The 23,145-nt window shown below is 37.3% G+C and overlaps 1 long non-coding RNA gene across 1 annotated transcript; it reads right to left on the bottom strand.

Annotated features, from left to right (window-relative positions):
- Positions 1–921: 921 nt before the first annotated feature.
- Positions 922–22,217, bottom strand: LOC116866101. The gene is made up of 3 exons (XR_004382329.1): positions 22,160–22,217; positions 21,301–21,390; positions 922–1,055 (listed from the first exon to the last, which is right to left on the bottom strand). It is a non-coding gene; the product is annotated as an uncharacterized LOC116866101 (long non-coding RNA).
- Positions 22,218–23,145: the final 928 nt, after the last annotated feature.

Raw genomic sequence — 23,145 nt, 5'->3', positions numbered from 1 at the left:
CAAAACACTAATTCATTTGTGAAGAATTATTACACACTTTCTTCAGAAAAGATGTAGTTCCACAGAATTTCTGTGAATACATTTTTATAGTTCTAACATTTATTTGACATTATAAAATGGTCAAGTGCAGACAAAAAGATCATGATATTCATTTGAACCATATGACATTTTTTTGTACGTCAAAATGGGCAAATATAGGCAAATTCCTATGAGTAAACCTCATTATGCACCATAACAATGTTATAATAGTGCTTTTGTGCATCTGAAAGATGAAGGGTTTCTTCATGCGGAGAATTGTCTAGGCTCTGATCCAGACTTAAGTCTAGGATCACAAACCCTAGTTCATGACTAAGTTGAAACCTGCCTAAGAAAAATGAGAGAAATAATAATAATGTAAAGAATTTTAGTTTCAAAAAAGGTAAAATTCTTCAATTATAAAAGTCTGAGATTAGAGGATTTTAGAGGGTTAAAAATAGCTTTCCTTTTGTAAAATGATGTTATAGTAGATAGTACTTCTAAAATCTACTTACCTGGAAAAAAAATGGCAAGTTCGTATCAGCCTTCAAAACGGTTCTTGATATTTTACTATTCTCTAATATCCAAATGTTTAGGAACCACCCACGGGCACATAAAATAACCACAAACAGGATGACACAGATGTAGGCAAGGAAGGAAAACTGAAAGCTGAACAGCCCATTCAGTCATCGTGGATTCTTTATTCTTTCTTTTATCCATGCGATGAGGAACCAAAAGTTCTTTCTTTCTATCCTTAGAAGAAGAAGGTCTCCACTGCCTGCAATCTTCTCTGATGCTGTTCCCCCGTATCTCCTCTTTGCTTGATAAACAGGCATAGCTCTGCTTTGTAATTCATTGCCAGGGGCATTATTCTTCCAGCACCTTTTCTTCAGAAGCCCAAGCAAGGTATGGAGAAATTATCATTCTCTCCCTGGCACCTCCCACTCTGCCATCTTCCTCAGCACAAGTGTGTATCTGATTATTGTAGCAATTTCTCAAGTTCTCTAATGAAGGGTCTTCTAGGTCTCAAAACACCAAAACTGTAAGGAAAGAACAGAGGGGAAGACTGTCTTACTTTCTTTCCCTCTTGTACTAAAGAAGCTTCATTTAATCTAGCCTTCAAAAGTCCTCTTTTTCTCTTCACTGACTTCTCTTTCCTTGATATTTTACAGTCAACTTTTCTAAGTTTCTCATCTGTTTCTCTACTCCTTCCTTCATAGAATGGAGTTCCCATGTCCACCACTGGCCTTCTCATTGCTTCCTGTGTCTTGAGGGCCTCAGGCTTGACTGTGTCCAGTCTGGAGATGGAGGAGATGGCCTTTTTTCCCTATGCCTGGGGGAAAAGTAAAATTCTCTAATTTTAGTTTAGTCTGCCCTCCAGCAGATGCTGTACTTGATTTCCAAAGTGATTTTCCCTAAGAAACAAGGTAAGAATATGTTGTTTTTTTTTTTTTCAGAGACAACATGGTATTCTCTCAAATGAGTAAAGTATATTTCTTCTATTAGCATTTGGGCATGATAGGACTTTGCCCATTACTAAATAACAAAATCGATGAATATGATTTTTTACCAAAAAGATTTGACTCTTGTTTGGATTTGGATTAAAAAAAAAAAATTTACTGCTGCAGTTGTAAAGGGCTCTCTACTACTCTGGAGCGGTGGCACCAGTTCCAATTAGATTCCGCTAAACTCTGAATCTCCTGGCTGATAGAAATAGAATGGACAGCTTCTATTACCAGTCCCACCACTTACATAATAGGAACTGAATTTGGCATGGTGATACAGAGAAGAATACAGTATAGGACCAGCTTTTAAAAAGCTCAGTCTAGGAGCAGGCTGGGGGATTCAGGCAGTTGAGCATCTGACTCTCGATTTCAGTTCAGGTCACGATCTCAGGGTCAGTGAGTTGGAGCCCCACCCAGCATCTGGCTCCCTCTCCCTCTGCCCACACCCCCCCCCCCACTGCCGGGGATGCTCTCTTTTTCTCTCTCAAATCAATCAATCAATCAATCTTAAAAAAAAGAGCTCACAGTCTAGATGGAACTTAAATTACAAACATTTATATAATCTTTTACAAAGTAGCCTATAAGCCAAGAAACAGAATTTAGGTGTTCAACACAAGACATTCTTGATACTTTAAGGCCACTATGAAGTCACACAAGATTAGTTTATAACAGTTTGCAAGTGTTTTTAATTTTTATTATTTCATTTGACCCTTGAAATTATGTTGTTGGATGTTGTTATTCCATTTTACAAATTAATAGAGCTCAGAAAGCTGAAGTAATTTGTCCAAGATCACCTAGTTTCTGAGAGGCAGAACTGGGGTTCAATTGTGATTAAACTCTGACTGCTGTGGAATATATTACCAGATTAAATAAGCTAAGAATGTGTATTAACAGTTCTCGAATTTAAGCTAATCAACAGTTTAGGGCTGTATTATACACACATGACAAGAAATAAGGAATAGGAGAATACAAAACTCTGTCTCAAAGAATAGGTGTTGTGATATTTGTTTAAAGTAGTTTATAGTCATGACTCCTGATACTACTTTCCCGTGAAGTGAGGGTATGCAGAATTTACCCAATGACATATATTGTTGAGTATATGATTCAGAGGAATTGCTCAATCAAATGTGGAGACTGACTGAATTAATTACTAGGATGATTTTGGTGACAGGGTGTAGTAGTTTCTAATTTAATTTCTTGAGCAAAACAGAATTCATTGTAGTTGTAAGTAAATTCACTATATTGCACCGACATTTGGAATCAAACCAGACAAGTTTCAGTTTGTTTAAATAGTTAAAGCCATTGTGGGTCCTTGGGTGGCTCAGTTGGTTGTCTGCCTTCAGCTTGGGAACTGAGTCTGGCATTGAGTTCCCTGCTCAGCCTCTACCCCTCCCCCTGCTAGTAATCTCTCCATCTCTCTCTCTCAAATAAATAAATAAAATAAATTTTAAAAAATAGTTAAAGCCATTGTGAAAATGGATCTTTAAAACAATTGGAATCAAGGAAGAATATAGTGTTTCTGTATCTCAGTTCTCAAGATCTACCTTCGACCAAGCTATTTATGCCCCACTCTTTCCCACTCCCCCAACTCTGTACCTAGTAGAGCTGGAATAGTAATAGTAAACTTAAGAGCCTGTGAGAGCATTGTAGACTACTTGGATAAGGGAGACAGCCTAAATGCAAACAAAGACTGTTGGGCATTACCTGGGCCCTTAGTACCTACCTATCCCACCTATCTCACCCAGACTCACATTCCTACAAATGTGTGACAAGCTGAAAATCTCATCCCCAGCCAGATGCTCATGTCATAAAGTTCAAGAGAAAAGCATTTGGAGACTGATAGACCTATAAGTTGAAGGAATGAACTTATATTCCAACTCATTTGTTTTCTTAACTAAAATGGAGATTATAAAACTTATCTTCACTGTAGCTACCTTTATTATGTAAGATCTTGATTATTTCACCATCTCAAAAACAAAACAAACAAGAGAACATGTATTGACTTGTTTCTTTATGACCTCATAATGGCAGGACCTGGTAAATAGATAGTACAGTTATTCTAGAAGTCCTGGTAGGAAATATATGATTTGAGAGTAGGAAAATAATCCAAAGAGAATTCAGGGCCAGTTACTTCAGTGAAATTTCTGGAAGACTGTGATCTGGGGTGTGAAGGCCTATCCCTTCCAAAGTGCTTCTAAGAAGGAGGTGCTTTGCATTGTGGGTCACTTTGGATCTCAGGGACAACATATCCCACATTTGGAATCCATTTACTGAGAGAGCCCATAAAGTTACTAGGTTTGAATGAGGCCAAGGGTAAGAGAGCTCACTGCAGCTGGTCCAAGCCTCAGAACAAAGCTCTACCATGCAGACCTTACGAGCCAGCAAGTCCAATGGTGCTTGAAATGTCTGTGGCAGTTTGGGATGCCCTATGTAGCTTCTAGCAGACCCCTATCAGAGCATAATAAACAAAGCAAGCTGGTAATATTTGGAAATAAATACTTTACTGTTGAGAAACTGCTCTTGGCTTGCTAATGGACTCTGTTAGACATTGAAAAGTCTGACCATGTGAACTTCACCTCGATTAATGACGTGTCTTCTGCCCCACCAGGCACTAATGTTCAGTTTGTCCAGCAGCACTCCCGCATCAGGTGAAAATTGCATGCATGAGATCAGATCTACTCATGTGTTGGAGGCACTAATAAGTTCTAAGACCAGGTAGCTCACATTGCCCATGTACTTACACCTATTAAAGTAACAGCCTTCCATCGACCCACCATGGCCTCATGTAGCCTTTTCTCTAACTAGCTAATGGAGGAAGAAGTTCAGTTCTGGTTTACAGATGCTTCTGTCTTATAATATAATTTTGCACCAGTGCCCTGCTGCAGCAATATAACCCCACGAGGGGTGGACCTGAAGGACAAGAAGAAAGAAAATCCTTCTAGAGGGTAGAAATTTGGGTGATACAATTGATTTTCCATGTTGTTTGTCTGAAAGGAGAGATGGTCGTAATCATGGATCTATACCAATTCATGTACGGTGGTTAATGGTTTGGCTAGATATTCAGGGATTTGGAAAGATCATGATTGAAGGATTGCTGATAAGTAGGTTTGGGGAAGAGATATGCAGATAGACTTCTAAGAATGGGCCCATCTAGTGGCAGGTCAGTTGCATCAAACTCTGTTTTAGAAAGGTTCTCAACTTGTTCTCACTGAAGTATCCATTTGTCCTAGATTTTATTTCGTCTTCCCTGTTGTCATCTTTCTGCAAGTACTTTCTGTCACGTTACCGCACAAACAGTGAGTCTGACCAAGTAAATAATTTTATGTAAAAAATAAAAGGTGATGGGCTTTCATGGAATACACTGGTCTTAACATGTACTCCATAAATCATAGATAGCTTCTCCCCACCCTGCTTGACTAAGGTATAATTGGCAAATAAAATTGTTAGATATTTAAATTATGCAATGTAATTATTTGATATATACATTGTGAAAAGATTCCCCGCATCAAGTTAATTAACACAGCACTACATATTTACCTTTTTTTCTTGGTTAGAGCATTTAGGTTCTACTCTGTCATCAAATTTCAATTATACAATACAATGTTATCAAATATAGTCACCATGTTACACACTATATCCTTAAGCCATATTCATTTTTGAACTGAGAGTTTTCACTCTTTACCAAACTCTCTCTAGTTCCCCCAGCCCCTCGCAACCTCTTTCCTACTTTCCGTTTCTATGAATTTGACTTTTTTTTTTTTTTTTCAGCTTCCACATATAAGTGATACCATGCACTATTTGTCTTTCTCTGCCTGGCTTATTTGACTTAGCATAATGTTCACCAGGTTCATCCATGTTTTCGCAATGATAGGATTTCTTTTTAAGATGGAGTAATATCCCATCGTACATAGATGCACTTTTTCTTGATCCATCTGACAATGGCTCTGTAGAATGCTCAGCAGGCTCTACTGAAGACTGGTTTGTGTGGATTGTGCAGAAGTGGTGTGGTTCTGGAGCTAGTTGCTATTGTAGAGGCTTCCTGATGCCACAGGCAGCTTCTTCATCGTACAGTTTCCTGATTTTTGTCAGAAGCAGCAGCTCCCTTAGTAACCAAGTTCTGTGATGACTTTGGGAGTCACTCCATGAGTTCCAGCCTCCATTCAGTTTCTATAGCACTCCTAAAGATGAAGTCATTTAATATCCTGTAAAAATTTCCATACTGCTTTCTTTAGTTAGCTAGAATGGCTTCTGTGTTCTGCCACTAAGCCCTGACTGGTACAGTCAGGAAAGTCTTACCCCAATCCAAAAGTAGGCAGAAAATGGACTCCATGCACAGGTAAAGGCAGTTTTAACCTGTGTCTTTAATAGGTAGCATTTTGAAAAAGTTTCAATAGCAGCAGATTATATATATTCCCAAAATGTTTCATTGCTGTCTTAATGCTAAGCAGATTTTGAGAAAGGACAAAAGAGTATTGGTATGAATTCTTGGGAAGTTTAAGTTTAAAAATGTGAAGTGAAACTAGCAATAATAATAATGTTTACTGAGTCTGTGACCATGTGGAAAAGTCACTGACTATTTTGTAAATTTAGAATAGCAATGTGTTCTCTTCAACATGTCATGAAACTACTGGAGATGTTAATGGGATATTTTGTGATGCACAACAATGTGCTATAGAAGAGAAATACAAGGAAGCCATAATGTACTGTGAAAATCATATCTATTCATTATTTTTACAAAAATCAGTGATGGAAATACTTTTTGAAAACAGAATCCTCCCACTGAAATCAAGCAGTAGTAAATGCTGTCTGCTTAAAAGTCTCTAAATAGAAGATTTTCTGGGTTAGCTCTATAGATTGGAAAACTGGGGGAAATTTGAAAACCCAACGAAAGTACTTCCTGAAGCTTATCCAGTGCATCTGCTGGCCTCCTTTTCCTATCATTGTCATCAAGTACTAGAAGTTTATAGTATCTACTTGCAAAGGATACTTAAAATGTGACTGTGCTTTTATGTAATTTTAAAGGATATTAGTGCTGGATCTGTGTAAACCTGGATGACCTATTATTATTTGTAGCAATGTTTCTTAAGCTGGGGACTTGTTTGGCAGGCCAGCAAGGGGACTAAATTTCTGCATTTCCAACAAGGTCCCAGGTGTTGTTGATACTTCTGGCCTATAGATCACACTTTGAGTAAGAAGGATTTGTAGGCTGAAATTTAAAATCTTAGCCAAGTTCTTTAAAAATTAATGGTAAATTATTTGTTTCCTTCTTCTAATTCAGACAGGTAATTTGGATACTGCACTTAACCCAGTCCCAATGTCAAACCAGGACACATATTTGTAAAAGAAAAAAAAAAAGGCATGGCAGTTAAGGTTGTGATTTTAAATACTGGCAGATTTTCAACTCTGGAGTAACTAAAGCTTTTATTTCTGTGTTACAAAACAGAGTCTACTTAATAGTGTGGACTTGAGTTAAGAAAGATGTGGATTGAGGTAACTGAGTGGCTCATTTGGTTGAGGGTCTGACTCTTGATTTTGGCTCAGGTCTTGATCTCTGGGTTATAAGACTGAGCCCTGCATTGGGCTCCATGATCAGAAGAGAGTCTGCTTGAGATTCTCTCTCTCCTTTTTCCCTCTTTGCCATCCCCTCACCCCTGTTCTCTCTCTCTCTCAAATAAATAAACAATTCTTTAAAAAAAAGAGAGAGAGAAAGACCTGTATTTGGATCAGATTTACCTTTAACATTGTATGAACTTGGGCAAATCAAAAAAATTCCTAAGCTTGTTTCCCTGTGTGGTTGTCACAATGTCATAGAGTTGCAGTGAGGTTAAAAGGGACAATACAGGGAATCCTTAGCCATGTGCCTATGTACAGGAAGTCGTCAATAAAGATTACTTGCTTCATTAGTTATTATCTCCATGGAGCAGTCTGGCTCCAGGTTGGTTGTGACTCTTATTAGAGTAGGAATTCTTGACTAAGAGTCTAGTGGCTCCAATGATTGAGATTGCTTTGTGAAAACTAGTCATTGCCATCATCATTGTCTGATCATATTATCAAATATGGAGCTGATAATTGCCTATGAAATACTTCACCTGGAAGAAATAATGTGAGTATCAAAATCGTATACATTCTATTTTCAAATTACTTATAACTAGACTTGTGTCATTATAGCTTTTGGCTTAGACCCTTAAATATCAGTATACTTATTTGGGTGGAGCTAGAGAGTATTATGCTAAGTGAAATAAGTCAGTGAGAAAGACGAATACCACATGATTTCACTCAGATGTGAAATTTAAGAAAAAAAAAATGGTCAAAGGGAAAAAACAAGAGAGAGGCAAACCAAGAAACAGACTCTTAACTATAGAGAACAAAGTGATGGTTACCAGAAGGAAGGCAGGGATGGGGGATGGGTAAGAGGGAAATGGGTGATGGGGATTGAGGAGTGCGTTGTGTTGAGTACCAGATGTTGTATAGAAGGTGGAACCACTACATTGTACACCTGCAACTAATATTGCACTGTATGTTAACTAATTGGAATTTAAAGAAATACTTAAAAAGTAAAAACAAACAAACAAACAAATATTCATATACTTATTTTGTTATTCTGAATATGTAAGGAAAATTTAAAAGTATGTATATTTTGTCTTTATGAATATTTAGCTGTGTAGTTGCCTGAAAGCTTTGTAATACAGAATTCTATAAACATAAAGATTAATATTCAATACATCAAATGTTCTATATTTATCCAGCATGTTAGCTACTTTCAACCTCAGAAACTTTTTTTTTCCCCCATTGAGGAGGCATTTGTGCAGTTGTTCATATCTGTAGAACTTCTAACACTGTATTTATGTAAAATTATACTTCAGTATAATTGCCTATGTAATTAACATTCAGGAAAAAATTATTTATTCAGGAGCACATTTCACAATTCAATTTCAGTCTGTGACAAAAAGGCTTTTAAATGTTAATCTTATGAAAGAAAATAGAGCAAATAGTAAAGGCTGTGGATTAATACAAGAGGGAGCTATTTACAGCGTAACATTTTCCCTCCCTGGGAATTACCCATTTTCTACCAGAGAGTCTAGGCATGTTTCAAATCTCACTGGGAAGTGTGGGGTTGAATCTTATATTTTGTGCATATTAGACGTTTTCACATCAGGTGACTAAATAAAAGAGCAAAATGGTTACAAATACATTTGTTGTTGAAGCTTTAAAAGAGACAGAAAGAATAAATGCACATTATGGTGGAGTTAAAAATGATCAAGAATATGTAGAAAATAGAAATAGGAGATATATTTTCTCAGTCTCAATTCTACGGGAATTTTCTGCTTCGGATAATAATCCTTTCAGAGCTTATGAACAGGATGCATGCTCCCCCTCCCATCAGCTAGCTTTTAATTTCAATAACATGCAGTAACATCTCTGGAGAACCACAGGGACGATTTCTGTCACATACCTATGATTGTGGAAATTGGTGGAAGTTTGAGGGAGACAAGAGCAGAAATATCATCATCTATTCACATGTTTCTTTTCTGATTACAGAATATCATGTTGAAATAAGATTAAAGAACTTGTTAATACCTAATGGAACATAAAAACTTACAGGAAAGTTATTTTCGAGTCGTATTTGTGATAGGAACTTAAAAATGTACTGTGTGCCTGTAATTGTTCTAAGGCATAATGTAGTGCTTTCAGTTTATTTGCAAAATAAATGTATAAATAAATTCTTGTTAGAAAGATTATTGTTGATGATACACAGAAATAACATATGTTTGTTTAATCATAATATAGAACTTCATTGTCATTTCCACCACCTTAGTCCAAAACACCAAAATCTCTTATTTATATAATTGCACCAGCTTTCTTTCTGGACTCCCCACTTTCACACTTGGCCTATTGCCTACAGAACTGAACTGAATTAACTTTCAAGCTTAACTTTGATTATATGCACAGACTCTCACAATCATGTCTGTCCACCTACCTGTATGTGTGCTGTTTTGACCTCCTTTGCCTCCTATTATTTTGGATAAACTCTTCATTCTCCCATCCAAAGCCATCCTCCACTCGTGGATGAGATGCAATCTTGATTCACTTACTAAAAAAATGACTCCAGATATTGTCTCTGTTCTCTCCAGCATCACTACTTTCCCCTCTCCATTGGATCATCTCTACGAGCATATCTACCCAAACCTCTTGCCCCATTTTTCTACTTCCATTTACAAGGAAATTCCTCTAAGTAGTAATTTATACTCATTTTCTCCACTTCTCCATTTTCTCCAAACCCCTTCTAATCAAGCCAATACCCATCGTTACTTTACTCAAACTATTTTATTAAAGTTTGCCATTGATTTCCACATTGTAAAATTCAACCAACAGTCAATCCTTAGCCCTCCTCTTAACTGAGCAATAGCCAGCATTTGGCACAACCGATTGTTCTTTACTACTTGAAACACTATCTTTAGTAGGCTTCTGGGCTATCACAATTTCCAGTTTTCTTCCTACCTCACTGGCAGCTCTTTCTTAGATTCCCTCATGAACACTTATGTCCTGCTTCCTTCGCTTCTTTCAAGTCTTTGTTCATGTATCACATCACAACGAGGTCTTCCTATTCTCCCTGTGTTAGGACTCTCCACAGAAACAGATTTAATAAGAATATATATATATATATATATTCATGAGAGACACAGAGAGATATTTATTATAAGGAATGGCTCACACAATTATGGAGGTTAAGTCCCAAGATCTGCAAGCTGGAGATGAAGGAATAGTTCCAGTCCCAGTGGGAAGGCTTAAGAACCAGGACAGGGTGAATGTTCTAGCCCAAGGGCAGGAGAAGACCAATGTCCCAGCTCAAGTAAAGCAGATTTCAGGCAGATTAACTTTTTTTTTCTACTCAGGTTTTCAATTGATGGAGGCCATCTACATTAGGAAAGGCAATCTGCTTTGCTCTGGCTACAGATTCAAAGCTTAATCTCATCTAGACACACACACCCAAAATAATGTGTGACCAAATGTCTGGACATCTCATGTCCCAGTCAGGTTGACACATTACATTAACCATCACACCACCCTATTTAAAATGGTAACCCACCTTGACACACTCTATCCCTTTGCTTCGTTTTCTTGTCTCCACAGCAGCCATCACCATCTACATATACTATGCTGCATTAATTTACTGATTGGGTGACTGTCTCCTCCACTAGAGTGTAGTTCCATGAGGGTAAAAGATTGTATGATTGTTCATGGCTGCATCTTCTGTTCCACAACAGTGCTTAGCACATGGTAGATGATAATTAACCTTGTTGGATGAATGAACAGGGGTCACTCCCTTGCTTAAAACTTTTCAGTGGAGGGGCGCCTGGGTGGCTCAGTGGGTTAAGCCTCTGCCTTTGACTCAGGTCATAATATCAGGGTCCTGGGATCGAGTCCTGCATTGGGCTCTCTGCTCGGCGGGGAGCCGGCTCCCCCCCACCCCCGCCTGCCTCTCTGCCTGCTTGTGATCTCGCTCTGTGTCAAATAAATAAATAAGATCTTTTTTAAAAAAACTTCAATGGCTTATTTTTTCACTTAAGATAAAATCCAAATGTTTACCATGACCTCCACTTACCATCACCTCAGTGTGATCTGCCCATTTCTTCCTCTCTAACTTCTTGTGTCCTTTTCTCATTCTTACATTGAATTCCTTGAACACACCAAGATTCTTCCTGCTTCAAGGTCTTGATTCTGTTCCTTCTTCCAGGAACAAGTTCCTCTTTCTTTGTGTATCTGGATCTTGCTTATTTTAGCTAGGAGACTATCTACTGCCTCTCAGAATGACTTTCCCTCACCATTATGTTTCCTAGGTTTCCCTCTATTATTCTGTTCCACTCTACTCTTTTAGTTTATTCACATCTCTGATTAATGGTGATTTACATTTTTTTCATTTTAAAATTGATTATAATTCACATACAATAAATTTATATGGGGCCTGTTACGTTGGCAAGACTGTGTGGAAACACGTGTCAAGTTGTGGCAACATGTTGGAGGGACAAATTAAAGACTACAGGGAGGATGAGAATATGCTATAGATGGGGGTTAGATTGTGGAAGGCCTTGGATGCTGGGAGATGTTTGTGCCCACAAACTCCTGCAAATAGTAAGGAGCCACTATGGTGGTTTAAACAGGTAACAGGATAAAAATAGCCTTTAGGAAAATAAAGACATAGCATACTAGCAGGCCACTCCAGGAACTGAAATAAGCCTTCAAGAGGCAGGTAATTTGATTAAATTACTTTGTTCATTATTCATTCAGTGATTTGGGGGCTTGCCATTTAATTCTTGGATTATGTGAAGATTCTTCTGGTCTCTGTGCACCAGTGCATTCTGATTAGGGAGCTCATGTGATTTTGGTGTTTAGATCCTTGTAGGAATTTAAATTCTAAAGGGCTAGCCTGTTTGAGATTTCTTCTTCTTTGGGCTAAATGTGGTTGGTTGTGGTGAAATGAAGCCTGAACTCCTTAAAAATCCCTTCAGTGTTTATCTGTACATGTTTAATTATTTCTGATAGGGAGGGATGTGTGTCTCTTAGCCGAATATAGGGTGCTCCTGAATAGTTCTACTGAGTTCTAAGGTATTCTTAGGTGAATAACAGCGTGACCTGAGAAACCCTCTGATTTCTAGCAAATTGATGGATGGAGATTTTTTTCCTATTGGCATTGTTCCTTGAATAGAATAGGAACACTGACACCCCCAATCCATTAGGCTGACATGTCTTGTAATGGAAAGCCAAGTGGGTGTGTGTAGTAGAGATTGCTTGTGGATTTGTGCATGCGTTGTGAAAAGGGAAAGTGGGGGTAGAACAGAAAGTGAAGGGGGAACACTATAAAGTAGGGGTTGAAACCTTAATATATTTAAAGAGCTTGAACTCTGTCATAAGAGGGCTCCGTTTAATAAGCTGTCACAGAGATACGTACTAGAACACACACTTGTTGCCGAGAAAATTGGCGTCTCACTTTGAGTTACATTTCCCACAGAAGTATCATTTGTGATAATGGTTTATATCATTGATTATGAAATCGGAAAACACATTCCCTGTGCCTGGGCGGGAGGTACTGACTATTGGAAAAAAGTTAAAATGATTTTTAGAAAGTTTGCTTTGTGGTTTGGGATTGGTAAGTGTGGGGAATGAAAAGGGAATGAAGTGGAGAAATCACTTTTAGGGGTCCAGTAACCTGGAGCCCTGCTGTATGTCTAGTACAATGGTGAGGATGTAGGTTTTCCAAACTGGCCCCTAGATTCAGCTTTAGGTACTGATTCATTCAACCCCTGTGTGGCTTGTCCTGCTTGCAGGAATCTACCTGTCTAGTGGAGAAGACAGAAAAATAAACAAATAAGCAAACCTGTAATAGAGATAAGGCTTTGTACAGGCTGTTTAGGGCCTCAAAGGCAGGGCATTTAACCCAACTTTGTGAGTGTGGGCATCAGGGAAGCATTTGGGAATGGCTGGGAATGACACTGAATATATTAATAGGGAGTCTGGAGAAGGACAGTGACAAGGGAAGACTTCCCTTTCTAGTATGTCCAAACTGCTAGGGGTAAAATTTTGCCGAATGATATGCCATTAAGTGCATTGATTTAATATTCCAGGAGATTCTCTCTCTCTCTCTCTCTCTCTCTCTAATGAATTGCAGGGAAGGTCAGTGTGGAAGTGGAACTAGGGAAGCATGTAAAGAGATGCAGCTGTGGCAGTAATCAGGCTCCAGATCACAAAGGCCTCATAAAACCAGGTTAAGTGATCTTAGTCAATGAAATGGAAACAATTAAAGGAGGAAAAGAAAATGCTATAGCCGTAAACAACAACAAAAAGCGTTGTAAAATCCAAATTCAGGAGCTTGTACTTGCAAGTGTTTTTAGAAAAGGATTTTTTAGGTGAGCGGAAAAACATAAAGAAGACAAAGTAAAAAAGCACAACGAGGAGAGATCAGTACTTTTGGCTAAGGTTTCGAAATTAGATTCTTCTCCAGCTTAGCCTCCTTTTATTAAGCTCCTAGTTAGTCCCATGTAGTATCTCTAGCTGTAGAAGATTTGGAAACCCAAGGATGACTCTTGGGACCCCTTTAAGCTCCAGACACTCTGAGATGATTTTCAGGTGGATTGCATGAGGGATCACCTCAAGTATTGTAGAAGTGAGGTCATTAGTTTAGTGGAGTGAAGCATGCTGGGATGGGAATAAACCGGGATCAGCATGCACCATTAAAGGGAGAAGTAGCTGTTCAGTCAATTGTTGCTATGCAGCAACCGTGCCCTGGTGTTCATCGCCACATCTTCTGTTTTGTACAGTATTGATGACTAATTAAAATTTCCTCTGGTTTTTGCCTTTGTTTCTATCACAGCTACCTCCAATCATTTGTGTTGTTCGAATCCTAAAACCATGTGAGCTGTTGGTTAATAGTTTATAAAGTTTCTATTTTTAATAACTCCAGAATGCTATTTTATTAATTCTGAGTTGAGAATATAAAATGCTAAGTGGAACAGATATTTGCATTGGCCTCAACAGTTTGCCTCTCTCCACAAGCAACCTAAATGGGAAGCCAATTAATCATGATGGTTGCTTGGTGAGATGGCTGAAATCAGATTTGGATTTTAATTTGCCTCCCTCTCCATGGTAGGCCTAGGCCTTGGATGCTCTGCTTGTTTTTTTACTGCTAAGACTATTCTCTTTTCTGTCAGTTTGATGCCTTGTCCTCTGATTAACTGTTGGCTCTGACCAGTGGGGAGCCTTGACAGGAGTTCTGAAGAAGGAAGGGAAGTAGGTCATGGTATTTATTTCCTTGGTTTCCCCAGGGAGTATCTAGATCATACAGTTATTGAGAATTTAAATCATGTAAACTTGGTACAGTCCCTGGAACATGGAAGTTCTCAACAAAACTTCTTTTAGTTTTCTTTATAGGAATGATTAGTACAGGGGCGCCTGGGTGGCTCAGTTGGTTAAGTGTCTGCCTTCAGTTCAGGTCATGATCTCAGGGTTCTGGGATTGAGCCCTGTGTCAAGCTCCTTGCTTTGTGGGGAGCCTGCTTCTCCCTCTCCCTTTGCCCCTCCCCCTGTTCAGCCTGCTCTCTCTCTGTCAAATAAGTAAATAAAAATCTTTTTTTTTAAAGAATAATTAATACAGTTTAAGAAGTCAAATAATACTTTCTTGTCTCTCCTATGGGATGTGGGTCTTTTCAACGCAATCTGCTCTCCTCAACTCCCTTCTTGAATTTTGGTGCTCTATCCTTCCCATCTTCCTTTAGGTCTAAGGGGAAAGTCGATTTTAGTCTTACTGCTTCTAATTCCTGATTTCTGCACTATCCCTTGAGGCTCCCCATCCCCACTCAGATCATGAAATGGAATTTCTTCTTAAATAAACTCTCCTAGCATTATCTTAATATGAGTGTGCCATCCATTTCCTGTTGGAACGCTGACTGTTCACTACTTGAAGCCATTGATGTCTCTGGCTTAGACTACTCCTTTCTCCAGTCCCCTTTCAGGCAAAGACAGCTTAATATGTAGTTCTGAATATCCCCCTTCCCTTCTGAATATCTCACAGAATCCACTACCATCAATATAGTTTCTGTTTATATCTTATATTTAACTCTTTTTCAATGAGAACTTTACCTATATCTTCACCTGCCCTTGTCTTTCTCCAGACACAGGTGGAGCTGGAACCCTGCTGTTAAGCAAAGCCTACCCTCTTACCTAAGTGGTTGATTCAGGCTCTCCCCTTCCTCCAATCCTTTGAAATGTCTTCCATATTGCAAAATTCAATCAGTGATTAATTCTGCACCCATCTCACTTCATCTCCTAGGAGAATATGACTAGTTATATTCTATAGTTATAGAATTAGTTGACTAATTCTTCCTTCTTGAAACTTTTATTTCTTACCTTCCTTTTCAGGATACTTACTGGTTTTCTCCTCCTTCATAGCCTGCTTCTTTCCAGTCTCCTTTGATAGATTCTCATCTTCCTTTCTTCTAAATTTTGGGGGACTCCAAGGCTCTGTTCTTACCCATCTTTTTTATATAGGCTCTTCCTCTGGGTAATTTCATGCATTGTCTTGACAGTAAATAGTATCTATATGGAGATAATTGTCACATTCCTCTCCTGAAACTTGAACCCTTCTTTGAATTCTAGACACCTATAGTAAGGTCATTAGTTTAATGGAGATGTTTCAATCGCTTCTCAGCCTTTTGGCTAAGATCAAGTGTAATGGAGATGTTTCATACTTATCTCAAATGTATCAAGTCCAAAATAGAACTCTTTATTTGCTACTCTCCTTAATTTAATCTTTCTCCTTTTTTATTGTATACATTTTAGGCTGTAGTATTTCCTGTAACTACTACTATAGCTAAATTCATTATTGTTAAGTAATAATTCATTATTTTCTAAATATTTTAAAATTTCCTTTATGAATTCTTTTGGATCAATGAATTGTATAGAAGTATATTTTGAATATTTCAAATGTGAGTCTTTTGGAATTACATTATTGTTATTCACTTCTAATTTTATTGCATTTATTGAGAAGGTAGTCTTTATGATATCCAATCTTTACTTTTTGTTGAGATTTGCCTTGTGGCTTAGTACATGGTACATTTTTATTACTATTTAATGTTTGCTTAGGAGAGAGGGAAAGAGCGAGGGAGAGAGAAAGAGAATAGTTTTGTGGGGCAGATTGTGGGAGATCCCTGAAAAGCATTTGTTTCTGCCAGGAGCCCCAGGAATATAGAAAAAAGTCTGAATTCATTTTATGTTAATTTCTTGGCTTTGGTGTTCTGGCCACCAGACACCTACATGGATAGGCCTGTTGTTTTGATATTTTAAGATAAATTTCTTGATTGTTCAGTCACTCAGAACTCAGGAGGAATCAGATAAGTTTCATCATTATCTCCCTGAGCTCGTGGCTGGATTTTTTCTAGTCCACCCTTTAACTGAGCTTTTAACACTTTGAGGTGCCTGGGTTTATGACCTATCTCATTTGCAACTCCCCGCATCACATAGGCCAGATGCATTCTTTTCTTCTTGCTCATGTGTCAATCCTAAATTAGTTTAGTAAGATTTTTGATTAATTAAAAATGTATTTTATTACTTTTTTTGATGAATATAATTGTATATATTTAAAGTGTGCAATGTGGTTATTGGACATACATATACATTTGTGGAATGATTATCAAGATCAAGATAATTAACACATTCTTCACTTCACGTAGTTAACTCTTTCTTGTGGGTGTGGATAAGAACGCTTAAGAACTTTTCTCAGCAACTTTCAAGTTTACAATACTGTATTTTTAACTATTGTCACCATGCTGTACATTAGATCTTCAGAACTTAAAACTGAAAATTTGTACCCTTTGACCTACATCACTCATCTCCCCCACTCCCCATCCACCAACATCTGTTCTCTGTTTCTGTGATATTGGCTTTATTTATTTATTTTTTAGATTTCACATATAATTGACACCATTCAATATTTGTCTTTCTCTGTTTGGCTTATTTCACTTAGCATAATGTCCTCCATTTTCATCCATAGCATCACAAGTGGCAGGATTTCCTTATTTATAAGGATATATATATATATAATATATATACCCATATAATGGAATAATATTTTCTATAATATATAATATGTAAACCACATTTTCTTTATAGGTTGTTCATATCTTGGCTATTGTGAATAATGCTGAAATGAACATGGGAATGCAGGTATCTCTTAGAGATACTGTTTTCAGTTCTTTCATATATACCCAGGAATGGGATTGCTAGTTCATCTCATAGTTAAATTTTGAATTTTTTGAGGAAACTCCATTCTGTTTTTCATAATGGCTATACCAGTTTACATTCCTACCAACAGTGCAAGAGTGTTCCCTTTTCTTCACATCCTTGTGAATATTTATCTTTTGTTTTTTTGATAATAGCCATCCTAATAGGTGTGAGATGATCTCATTATGATTTTGATTGGCATTTCTCTGACAATTAGTGATGTTGATCATCTTTTCAAATACCTACTGGTCATTTGCATGTTGTCTTTTAAAAAATGTCTATTCAGTTCCTTTGCGCATTTTTAAATTGTGTTATTTGCTTTTTTGCTGTTGAGTTGTATAGGTTCTTTATATAATTTAAATATTAATTCCTTACCAGATTTTTGGTGTCTAAATATTTTTTCCTTTTCTGTAGGTTACCTTTTCAATTTATTGACTGTTTCCTTTGTTGAGAAGATGCTCTTTAATTTGATCTAGTCCCACTTGTCTATTTTAGGGTCTGTTGTCCATGCTTTTGGTGTCTTTTCCAACAAATTATTGGCAAGAGCAATGTTAAGGATTTTTTTCTCTTACATTTTTTTTTCTTTTGGATTTTTATGGTTTCAGATTGTATATTTAATTCTGTGATCCATTTCAAGTTAATTTTTGTGAGTGATATAAGATAAGATTCCTGTTTCATTAGTTTGCATGTGGCTATCCAGATTTCCTAGCATCATTTATCAAAATGACTATCCTCTCCCAATTGTTTGGTTTTGGTGCCCTTGTCAAAATTAGTTTACTGTATACATGGGAGTTTCATTCTAGTCAAACTCTTTTCTAAGTTCCAACCTCCTGTTATTATTGATTATTCAACATTTCCATCTGAATGTCCCATAAGCATCTCAAACAGGCCCAGTCTAAATTCATTACTTTTACTTCCTTCTTTCTATTTTAATTATTAATATCTTTGTCAAATTAGACAGAAATAAGTTTTGGCCATTAAGGTTTATAACTGTCTTAGAATAAGAGACTTGGACAACAACAAAATATATTCTTATATATATCAGAATTATAAATTTAGTAATGAGCTTCGTATATACTTTTTCTCTTAATAGTGTTTTTAATGTCTGTGTTTCTTGAATTGAATTGCTTTGTCCCATGTTAAGTCGTGATAAACAACTCTTCAAAATTTAAAGGCAAAAATATCAAGATTTAGTGGAATCACAATCTATTTCTTTCTACACTTTCTAGGAGGGGTGTTAAATAAGCTATGATGTATAAGACTTTTACAATGAGGTTATAAAATAACATTCTATCCTGGTAAAATAGCTGTAAATTGTTATAGATAACAGAGAAGATGTTATTGTCCTTTAAAGGAAGCTGTTTGATAAGTGCCCTGAGCTGGTCCTACATGGCGTGTATTCTAACTACCCAGATTGCTGGTTCCTCAAGCAATCCATGAAATTTTACTTATCTGGATCTTTGTTAATGCTTTCCTATACCTTCTTGTACGTCAAAATTTTACTCACTCTTCTAAACTCAGGTCAAATGCTGCCACCACTCTGAAGCTATGTTCCCCTGAATCAGAATTAATTTATTCCTTTCTTTATATTGCCAAAACACTATTTTTTTTGAGGACTCCTTTTATTGTGGTAAAAAACATATAACGTACATTTACCCTCTTAACAATTTTAAGAATGTTATAGTATTGTTAACTGTGCTCATTGTTGTACAAAGATCTCTAGAACATTTTCATTTTGCATGATTGAATTTCTATACTCATTGAACAACTCCTCTTTTCCCCCTCTTCCTACTTCTTGGTGACCACCATTATACCTTCTGTTTCTGTGAATTTGATTACTTTAGATAACTCATACAAGTAGAATCATGAAGTGTACATCTTTATGTGGTTGGCTTATTTTACTTAGCATAATGTCCTCTAAATTCACTCAACTTTTGCATATGATAGGATTTCCTTCTTTTTAAGGATGAATAATATACATTGCATTTTACATTTTCTTTATCCTTTGACGCATTGATGACATTTAGGTTGCATACATATCTTGGCTGTTGTGAATAATGCTACGATGAATGTGGGTGTGCAAATATCTATTTGATATTTTGTTTTGCACTCATCCTGATAAATACCCAGGAGTGGGATTGCTGGATCATACGACAGTTCTATTTTTAATTTTTTAAAAAAATATTTTATTTTATTTATTTATTTAGAGAGTGAGCAGGGAAAGAGCCAAAGGGGCAGAAGGGGATGGGGGGTGGGGTAAGAGGGAGGGAGAGAGACAAGCAGACTTTGTGCTCACTGTGGAGCCTGACATGGGGCTCCACCCCACAACCCTGTTATCGTGACCTGAGCTGAAACCAAGAGTGGGCCCTTTAACTGACTGAGCCACTCAGGTGCCCCCTATTTTTACTTTTTTGAGGATACTCCATACTGCTTTTTCCATAGTAGCTGCATCATTTTATAATCCCACTAACAGCATACGAGGGTTATAGTTTCCCCCCATCCTTGCCAACACTTTATATATTTATGGTGGCCATTCTAATAGTATGAGGTAATATCTTGTACCAAAGTGCCTGATTCTTATTTAATTCTGTTTTGCACTTTAGATAGTTGTTTACATGTCTTTTTCTTCACTAAGCATAGAGTAAGCACTGCCTACTAATAGTAACCTCATAATGCCTAGTTCATAATAGGTGCTCAAGGTGTACTTAATAATTTAATTCCTATTAGTAGGTAAATAATATTCTATTTCTTATTATCCCTCTGCCAATATGTATACAAAGAGTTGATCTAACACCAACTGCATCCTCTACTTTTTAAAAGAGAAGAACATGAACTATGTTTCAATATTATTACTTTTCCAATGGAATTTGATTGACACATTGGTGTAGTTATTCTATTCCAAAATGAAGATTTTTAAAAAAAAAGAAATAAACATCATTATGCTGTTTTGTAAGTAAGGGCTTTATTTTAAGTTAAAGTGTTATATGCTATAAATTAATACCTAAATGCTTACTTACATGTAATATGTTTATCTATAACAACACATACAGGAGAAAGGGTTTTGCATATGATAAATTGGACCTAACAACTAATAACAACTCCTAGTAAGTGAACAAACTTCTCAAAAACAACTGGAACTACATGATTTATTGAACACAATGGGATGAAAATAAGACTTTTTACCTTTTCTCTTTTAGTGTAGTACTCAAAGGTCCTCAACATTTTCTATTACAGTTTGCTAAAGTGTGCCAATAAATCTCTACATTTTATTTGCAATGTTATTTTATCTTTCGCTTGGACATCTGTTCATACTTCATCCTTTTGAGAATATTTTAAAGGCTGTTTCCCCCGTAAGATTGCCCGCTATAGCTGATGACTGAAAAGATATGTACAAAATAAAAAATAGGAGGAGGACAGCAGGGCTATTACATATGGTCCAGTCACATTAGCTTAGATCAAAAATGCTTATTCTGTTGTTTTGAGGTTTTTTGGGTTTTTTTTTTTTTAAACAACTTATGTCACCTGGTCCTTGGAATCTGACTTCAGGCAACCTAAGAAAACACAAGTTCAGTGAATAGTTAAAAGGTCACAGTTAAATTTCTTAGGACTTGAATTGAATCACATCTGGAGGGGCAAGCTTGAGTACCAAGTGCCAGTACTAGTGGGAAAAATGCACAAAAATTTGCACATTGTGAGAATACCATAACAAAGAGAATAACCATTTTAATATATGATTAAAATTCAATATTTATAATAATGACTACAAAAATAAAACCTCAACAACAAAGGCCTTGATGGATTATAAATTATTCTAACACAACTTTTGTGTTGACCTTTATTAAGTAGAATATGTTGGTGGTTGTGCTCAACACGATGGAGAAGGGCTCTTATTCTTCCCTATCTTGAGTATCCAGCAAGCCTAAGATGTCCCTAGGCCTTGCTGGTCTCTGCAAACAATGAGGTCCCATTAGCAAAAAAAACTTGCATTTTGCTCCTTGGTGGTAACTTACCTGTACAACTCAGGGGCCTCACCTTTTTCCTGCTCCCATTCAAAGCCTCCCTTTTATTTCTAGGATTCTCTGGGAGAGTTCTCATGAGACCTGAAGAACAAGACCATTAATCTGCTTTTGTCTCTTTGAAGTCTGCTGGTTGTGAGTCACCCGCTGTCCTTAGCTGGTGCTGTGTTGAGTGTCTCGGTCCCTTCTGTTGCCCTTTCCCCAAATGTTCCACATTTTATCACTTGGGCTTTACTCAGCCTGTGTAAGTCACAAGTTTCAGCCAGTTCCTCCTAAACACAGCTCCTGTAGTTCCCACCTTCAACCTTTCGCTGTTCTTCAGTCTCCACCTTCTATATGCTACCCACTGCCCTTTACATCTGTATGAGTATGTGCAAATGCGTAAGCGCGTGCGCGGGCACACACACACACACACCCTCATGTCCTTTACATGGTTCAGGCACTCAAAAGCGAAACTTCTCTGGCCCAGAACCAGAAGTCCTTCCTTATTTTAACCCAAGCAAATGGGTTTGGAAGAAGAAGAGGAGAGCATGCTCTATGTATTTGAAGACCTTTGCCCGGCATCCACCATGAATATCCAGTCTGATTTTCATGATATGATAAAAAGGGGAAATCAGAGTGAAAGGGTTGAATAGGGCAGGTGGGGTATAAAGTAAGAAAATAAGAGAAAAGCTCAGCTTTTGGAGTTTCTTGGAAGGTACTAGGAAATGAAAGCAGCATATGGTACTGGTGAAGAGTACAGACAACTGGGTTTCATATCCAGCTTTACCACTTAACGTCACTTGGGGCACTTACTAAATCTTCTGCACTTACTATTTCTCATCTCCAAGTTGAGGATAACCATAGTACCTACCTCACAGGGTTATGGTGAGGATTGAATATACACAAAGTACTACTAAGTGCTATGTAAGTATTGACTATTGTTATTTATTATTATTATTTACCACTGAGACTGTAAATTAATCCTAGATTCTGTATCTTTGCCTTAGTCAGGAGTTGACTTAATCTACATGTATCTGTCTGTTCTGAAGTTACATCAACGTCTCTGGATCCAGAGACACCTGTGTTCAGCAGGCCATTAAAACAACCCACTCCCTAATGCTGTTCTTTTGGCTTCTCTGAGCTCCTGGGCTCCAGATAATTCCTGTGTTTCTGCTTCTCCAAGCCTCCTACTTCTGTCTTCCTTAACCAAATCGGCCTTCTGTCTCTGTCATCATGGTAACTTCTAGACATCTTTTGCTTAGCTGGACTTGTAGTGTTGGCCTCTCTGAGTCAGTCCTCTCCTGGTGTCAGCTGTACCTTGCCATGGCAGCAACAGATATTCGGAGACTAGAAACAGATGGATTATGATGAACACTATATATTGTGTCCTCACTCATCTTGGCAACAGGTGGCTGCTCAGCCAGCTGGGGTCTTTTTAAGGACACTCTCCCAGGCCTCCCTCTGACCATTTGCACTTCAGTCCAGATGGTGACATGGCTCCCCAGAGTCCTGAATGAACTTAACAGGAGATAGCAGGGTTATGCTGATTTTGCCTTGGGTCTAATACAAGCTTAGAGTTTTCTTTTTTTAATTTTACTTTCTAATTCAGGAAAAAGGAACAAGCCTTATGTGAAAGTCATGTTCACAATGTGGTTTCAAATTCTGTCATAGGAAGTCTAAATTTACGTGATTAAATTAGAATTCATAAATGCCAAGGGCCAGAAAGCAAATTAATTTGTTTTTACTGTTGGAGAAGAATAAAGATGACTTTGGGTAATCTAAGGTATTAGATTATTTACTTTGTCTATCTGATTTCCCTTTATAAAGATTCCTGCTACATCAAAACCATGGCAAACA

Source organism: Lontra canadensis, unplaced genomic scaffold, assembly GCF_010015895.1.
Source record: "Lontra canadensis isolate GAN:19392208 unplaced genomic scaffold, GSC_riverotter_1.0 scaffold9, whole genome shotgun sequence".
Taxonomy (NCBI): Eukaryota; Metazoa; Chordata; class Mammalia; order Carnivora; family Mustelidae; genus Lontra; species Lontra canadensis.
This window is presented reverse-complemented; position numbering and strand designations above follow the sequence as displayed.